This window comes from Limulus polyphemus, unplaced genomic scaffold (genome assembly GCF_000517525.1).
Source record: "Limulus polyphemus unplaced genomic scaffold, Limulus_polyphemus-2.1.2 Scaffold1805, whole genome shotgun sequence".
Lineage (NCBI taxonomy): Eukaryota > Metazoa > Arthropoda > Merostomata > Xiphosura > Limulidae > Limulus > Limulus polyphemus.
Window position 1 is genome coordinate 170,719 of NW_013667415.1, and position 6,465 is coordinate 177,183.

General features: G+C 32.8%; 1 protein-coding gene across 1 annotated transcript in view; it reads right to left on the reverse strand.

The window, feature by feature from the left end:
* LOC106464996 (inactive tyrosine-protein kinase transmembrane receptor ROR1-like) overlaps nucleotides 1-6,465 on the reverse strand; it is a 160,846-nt gene that overhangs the window by 125,055 nt on the left and 29,326 nt on the right. The gene's annotated exons all lie outside the window — the stretch shown is intronic.

The window sequence follows — 6,465 nt, forward strand, 5'->3', positions numbered from 1 at the left end:
TATTTCACTGCTAAAGTAGGGACGAGTAGCGCAGATAGCCCTCGTGAGGCTTTGCGCGAAATTCAAAACAAATGAACAAACAAGTTACCACCAGTCGAGTTATTTAGTATCAAATCACTTTGCTTGGTTTATTTTCAACCAGTTTTTGAAACCCTCTATACGTCATTTATTTTAGCACGAGTTTATCTACTCTTTGCTATTTCATTTGTTTATTATTTTAAGAAATAAATCCTCTTGTATTTACGGATAAAGTGGTTGAATTAAAAGCACTTGTCTAGAGTAATTAGTAAATTATGTTTTTTACAAAAAAAAAAATAATTACATCACTTAGGCTGACACATTTGTTTCACATGAAATACATGTTATTAGACTTGGTTTAATTCTTTATTAGGTTTATAAAAATACCTAACAAAACTTATTGAATGAAAAATAAATCATACTAGAACGAGGTTGTTAAGGCTGAATACTCTTTAATTAAATAGCCTTACATGCTCCAGCATAAAATGCATTTAGAATATAGCTCGCATTACAAAAACAAAAAAGGAGACTATCCTTATACACAAAATTAAATCTGTTGCTATTCCTTATTAAACAATCTTTCGGTTAGTACAGTTTAAAATAGGATTCTAATACCAAAAGAACAATGATCAAACGTTTTCTAATTAACACATAAATATTACTCACAAACAACCCCAAAATATAATCTCGTCTAAGCAGTAATCTAAATGTAATCAAACCGGTTACTGTACCTAAGTTATCAATCAAACTTATTTCAGGTTGAAATGTTTACCGGAATTAAACAGATTCTTTTTTTTTTTTCCTCAATGCAAATTTAAGCCACATCCTACTTTAAATAATTTCAAAGGTACTGGTCAAGAAAATGATCTGGTATTACGTCGAGCAAATTTTGAAACGTTTTGGAAACCTTGGTAATTTAAATTCTATGCTCAAAACTTTATGTTCAATTTCCTTTAAGTTTCATTAAAAGCACTTCATTTTTTCTTTTGATACAGGGATTCGGCGAAATTGCTCCGTATTATGTTACCTCTCTGTTACACTTTAAGAAATCCATTAAGGCTTACAAACAAGCCCGGGAGTTGCGTCTAAACTCATTGAAAATTGTTTACTAAGGAAGAGAAAGAGAGGTTTCTCTGAAACATCGCATAGGGATTATGTTAATTAACTATAACATTTGAACAGCGCCTTCTTCTGGGTATTAAAACTAACAAAATGAGCATAATAATTTCCATGTAAAATAAGTAGGAAATATGTAGGTGTGTACGTTTATTCAAAGAAAATAGTTGAGTTGAAGGAAATCTCGAATAATGTTTACTGTATGACAATTTTAATGTCCTATAACATTTGTGTCTAATAGTATTGAAAATTGTTTAAAAAAAAAACACTTTTACCACATTTGTGTAACATACCTGTAAATTAAGCATTACATTTACAAACTGGATAAGCGATACATAACGAGCTTCGTTGGTCGTTGTAATGTATCACACGCTGGTCTCTTAATTATGTACATAACAATTCCATACTGAATTCAGAGTTCAAACCCTTCATTTTTGATAAAGCTTAAGAATTTGTTCTTCCAGTGCGATGTCACATCATATTAGTTTTCTTCAATTTTATTAGCTTCAGTTTTAGCCACGTACTCTACGTGATATCACGAGTCTTACAATGTGATATCACGAGTCTTACAATGTGATATCACTGTTCATACTTTCGATGTTCTTAACAAATATTCTAAACATTCTATCAACTTCTTGTACATTTTCACTAGGCACAAAAGTTCCACATATTAGATGTCCATCTGAGGATCTACTGTTTTTGCTTTATAATACTTATATTTAAGCCTCTTATACTTTTACAAAAGAGCTCTAACAATGAGTCTGCGTACGTGGTCCCTAAATATACTGTTGCAAATGTTATTGTGTGTATATTATTTTACCATCATGTAATCCTGTAATATTTAGTATAAAATAAAAAATATATTAGTTAGAAAATCAATATGTTTTGGTTATTACCGGTGCTTTGAAGTCCAATACATCCATAGAGTACTTTAATGTTATTGATGTATAAACATACAGGGAGAAATTGTAATATTTAAATACACAATAAAGAGATATATAAGCCTTTCCATTTGTTTACTTTCACCTAGACAGACGATGAAGTACTGGAGACAGCTTTCTATAACACCTTACAAAAGTACAGACAATCCGTTAAGAGCATAGTTGGATACAATAGTTTCTCTGTATTTTATAGTTAAAGGTTATCTTCAATACATACTGGCCTCCTCACAAAATGAAATACGAACTCTGAACTGAATACTGATGACGATGATGATGATTTTGACAGTGTTTTTCGAAACTCCATCAGAAACATGATAGTTCACACTACACATCCGCATGTCTGTATGTACGTATTTACAGTGTATGCTTGCAAAGATATCCATCTTTCAACCTTTCCTTGAACTCCCCAATTAATCTGAGAACGTGCTGAGCGCTGGGCTGTGAGTTTAGTGTCCCAACTGAATACTCACGACACCTACTCATAAATCTTTTCTTCAGGAATGGCTAATGACAAAACGCATCTTGGTTGTACCGCCAAATATTCTTCTTCTATTCCTCAACATTAGTTTTGAATCAATGATTTATTCAACACAGAAACATGGCATTACTGCCTGAACTGTATGCTTGATGTTGATTACAATGTTTTTTGTTTTGTTTTTTTTGTTATTATTCCGCAAGACGTATGAAAAAGGGGAACTTGCATGAATATAAATAAGATTAATAGAAATGTTTACTCAAAAGTTTCAATAGACGTGTGTATCTTATACGTACATGTAAGTAGGCGTATGTGTGTGAGGGTAAATACGGGTGTATAAAGCCATGTCTGCCACGATTAAAAATATCGCAATACCGTGTAATTTATACAATAGCGTTCTACATAGTGTAAAAATGAATTTAAATATCAAAACATTTTCCGAGTACCATGAATAGGTAGTTTCTCGGCTTCCAAAAGCGCTTCCGTAACTTGCCTTTAATTTTTCTTTCTTTTAATAATATATGTAACACTTTGTATTAAAATTTACACGAAACGTTCAGACAGCAACTGGGGTAAAAGAGTATCCACCGTTCATGGGTTAATTCCAACCCTAACCATTATTTCACATAAGAAAATGCTGTTACGAAAGTATTCCAAGATTATCTACTGTCAGATAGGCTGTAAAAGCTTGGAGAATTGACATTCCATAGACGTGTACTTAAATCCTGGAAACAACTTCACACGTGAGACTCCACGACTCTGAATTCACTAAGTTAACAATGTTTTATATTACAGTATCATAAGGTGCAATATATTTTCGGGGTACTTAAGCTGAATTCTGTAGTGATAAAGACTCGCGTATATTAATGTATAATTTCAAATATTTTATCCCATTGTTCTGAAAAACGAGAACACGAAACGTGCATATCGCGTACGAGATGATAACAATCGAAGCGTTATGTTAAGTTTCTAATGATTCGCGGGCTGTTTTGGAACACTTTTATCTCACACAAACATTGAAAACAGTCGTTTGAGTCTAGATTGGTGTATACGAACAACAATCTTAATACTGTAAAAAATTGACTTTTATACTTGGGAGATTTCATGTCGGGTAAAACTGTTTAAAGACTATCTAGATCAACAATCAAACCTTCTGTTTAAATGACTTTGTGCAAACATGCTCGCCCTTTCAGCCGTGGGGACGTTATAATGTGACGGTCAATCTCGGTATTCGTTGGTAAAAGAGTAGCCCAAGAGTTGGCGGTGGATGGTGATGACTAGCTGCCTTCCCTCTAGTCTTTCACTGCTAAATTAGGGACGGCTAGCACAGACAGCCCTCGTGTAGCGTTACGCGAAATTCTAAACAAACCAAACCAAACCTGAATTTATGTAAATAACAATCATGTTAATTTTGACATTATAAAGACTGTTTGTTTTAATATTAAAGTTTATATGTTATTTTCAATAATAGAATAATTTGAATTTTAAAAATCTTCAAAGGGTACAAGATAAATAAACTTTTTGGCCTGTAGACTCCTGTGGTATGTGTTGTGTGTGTGTGCAGTTAAAAACCTTACAGTCATAGATTTTAAGGTATGTGTTTTTGTATTTTGATATATTAGTACGTGTGTTTGTACAAATATTTGGCACGAAGGTCACCTACCTTCTTGTGTAGAATAAAAACGTATTTGTTACTCTAATCACGTAGCCTAGGCACAGCACGAGAAACTAAGTAACACTCTCAACATAACATTAGCATTTGTTGCTACAAGTGAAGTTCGTAACAACAAATCACACCACAGTAGGAGAGCTGGCTGTATCATTTTCTGCTGGAAGATGCGGTGATTTCAAACAGATCCGAACGTTAGGGAGCCTGAAAACGAGATGTGGCCTTTTAAAGTCTTACCAATCAAACATTTAAATCTCGCTCAAAGTTCTCCAGCTCCTTATAGGACACAGGGGCAAAAAATAAAGTTATAGGTGCGTAAGTCTGGTTCGCTACCACACACACAGCTGGAGAAAATGTGAGGGTTGTCTTCAAAAATTCCAGATGAAAATGATAATACCATCTACGCTACTTATTTTTATCTCCACATTTAAAATAGAATTTTCCAAAACAAAGGAAGAAATATCTGCATAAATCGCATATTTTTATTTTACCATGTAAAACAAATCACGTGCTATGGAAAATACAGTTTTTACATGGTGCAGACAACCTGACACTAAATCAACCATGGCAGATTCCAGATAGTCTTGGTATAAAAATATATACTTAAAAATAGATATAAATATATAAATAAACCGGATTAAAATCCGTACAAGTACTTCAAAACTACGTCTTTGTCACGAGTGTTTGAAGCTTGTTACGAACACCCAAACCAAGTAACAATATTTTCCCTATTAATGGGCTATTTCTATCGATACGACAAGGTTTAAAGGTGAAGTTTTTCTAGATAATTATTTTATTTATTATTAAAAATAAACGTTTGAGCCTCTCACAGGAGGAAGAAAATATAATATTTAGTCCTCATTTGAAGGAGATGAATAAGTTAAAAATATAGCATATAAGCCATCGAATATGGCATCCTAGGTGATATTTCCAGATACAATAAATCCATATTACATCACTAATTAGGTACGTTGAGACTAGTATTCAAATTACATCATGTACTGGGTATTGTTAAGCTATTATCAGGATTATTGTATACTATATTTTAGAAAGATAACCATGAAATACTCACACTTTAACTAACTCACTAATTTACTCACGTTGAACAAAGTTCCAGTCACCAGGTTGTTTGAAGAAAATTGAAGTCTATCACGCGTTATTTTCATCTTATTCAACAAACATGACGTTTTTCGTACGAGATATTAACTTTTTTTGAGTATTTTTTAGATCCAGCCTTGCGCAAATAAGCTTTTTTTTAACTTCACGTATTTTCGCGATATATGAAAAATGATAAAAAAATGTTCTTCATCTGTTTGATCCTGATAGGATACCAAACGGATCTCGATGTTGCTTTCTATGTAATCGATACTTTTTTTTTTTTATTTCTGGTCAAAACTCCACACCATTTATAAAGAAAAACGTTTTTGTAATCGCATGTTGCTCTCGCTCTCTCTAACCAATATCAATATGTCAATATATTTTATACAACTACAGTCAGTTCTTTACCACGTACACTAAATTCGTTTGTATTTCATTGCGTTTAAGGCTGTTTTCAATACTGGAAGCGACGGAGTACAGCTAAGATGAATAAACCCATAAACCCTTTACGAATAAATCTTTTTCTACACGCTAACTGTAAATATACACATATTTCATATGACAGATTTTTTTACAAATACGTTTTTACTATACAGTTAAACTATATGTCATTTCTACTAACTATTTAACACTACCACTCAACATACGATTACACTGCATAACGCTACCACTCAACATAGGGTTACACTGCATAACACTATCACTCAACTTAGGGTTACACTGCGTAACGCTACCACTCAACATAAGGTTACACTGCATAACACTATCACTCAGTATACGGTTACACTGCGTAATACTATCACTCAGTATACGGTTACAATAGATTAATAGCACGATTATTCAATATATACCTTTACATTATATAACTCACTTCTCACTATACAGTTACAGTTTATAACACCGCTACTCTCTATAGAATTGCACTATATAACATCATTACTTAAACCACAGCTACACTGTATAACACCAGCACTCAAAATACAGTGTTACGTATTAGAATTTCGAATAGTCCGACGCCGAGTTAACTGATAATTTTAATTTAGTAGTTGAATTGTACTTTGGATTTATTATTTAAATGTATGCCTATATTTTAGTCAATTTACGATATTTGCCAACAATATTGATACACACCGTCTTAGTTTTTAACA